This window comes from Salvelinus sp. IW2-2015, unplaced genomic scaffold, assembly GCF_002910315.2.
Source record: "Salvelinus sp. IW2-2015 unplaced genomic scaffold, ASM291031v2 Un_scaffold3866, whole genome shotgun sequence".
NCBI classification, from domain to species: domain Eukaryota; kingdom Metazoa; phylum Chordata; class Actinopteri; order Salmoniformes; family Salmonidae; genus Salvelinus; species Salvelinus sp. IW2-2015.
Window position 1 is genome coordinate 66,493 of NW_019945140.1, and position 1,332 is coordinate 67,824.

The following is a 1,332-nucleotide window of genomic DNA, read 5'->3' on the forward strand; positions in this document are numbered from 1 at the left end:
AAGCAAACCCAGGTTTTTAGATTTTTTGTTGTTGAAAAAAACAAACTGAAATATCACATTTACATAAGTATTCAGACCATTTACTCAGTACTTTGTTGAAGCACCTTTGCCAGCGATTACAGCCTCCAGTCTTCTTGGGTATGACGCTACAAGCTTGGCACACCTGTATTTGCAGATCCTCTCAAGCTCTGTCACGTTGGATGGGGAGCGTCCAGTCCGGGTTCTGGCTGGGCCACTCAAGGACATTCAGAGACTTGTCCCGAAGCCACTCCTGCGTTCTCTTGGCTGTGTGCTTAGGGTCGTTGTCCTGTTGGAAGATGAACCTTCGCCCCAGTCCGAGGTCCTGAGCTCTCTGGAGCAGGTTTTATCAAGGATCTCTCTGTACTTTCCCTCGATCCTGCTAGTCTACCAGTCCCTGCCGCTGAAAAATATCCTCACAGCATGATGCTGCCACCACCATGCTTCACTGTAGGGATGGTAACAGGTTTCCTCCAGACGTGACACTTGGCATTCAGACAAAAGAGTTCAGTCTTGGTTTCATCAGACCAGAGAATCTTGTTTCTCGTGGTCTGAGAGTCCTTTAAGTGCCTTTTTGCAAACTCTAAGCGGGCTGTCATGTTCCTTTTACTGAAGATTGGCTTCCGTCTTGCCACTCAAACATAAAGACCTGATAGGTGGAGTACTGCCGAGATGGTTCCCCACAGAGGAACTCTGGAACTCTGTCAGAGTGACCGTCGGGTTCTTGGTCACCTCCCTGACCAAGGCCCTTCTCCCCCGATTGCTTAGTTTGGCTGGGCGGACAGCTCTAGGAACAGTTTTTGTGGTTCCAAACTTCTTCCATTTAAGAATGATGGAGGCCACTGTGTTCTTGGGGACTTTAAATGCTGCAGATATGTTTTGGTACCCTTCCCCAGATCTGTGCCTCCACACAATCCTGTCTCGAAGCTCTACGGACAATTCCTTCGAGTTCATGACTTTGTTCTGCTCTGACATGCACTGTCAACTGTGGGACCTTATATAGACAGGTGTGTGCATTTCCAAATCATATCCAATCAATTGAATTTACCACAGGTGGACTCCAATCAAGTTGTAGAAACAGCTAAAGGATGATTAATGGAAATAGGATTCACCTGAGCTCAATTTAGAGACTTTTAGCAAAGGGTCTGAATACTTATGTAAAAAATAAGTMTATTTTTAAGTTGTAATACATTTTCTAAAATGTAAAAAAACGGGTATTGTGTGTAGATTGATGAGGGGAAAAAAATATTTAATCAATTTTAGAATAAGGCTGTAACGTAACAAAATGTGAAAAAATATTTAAAAAAAATATAA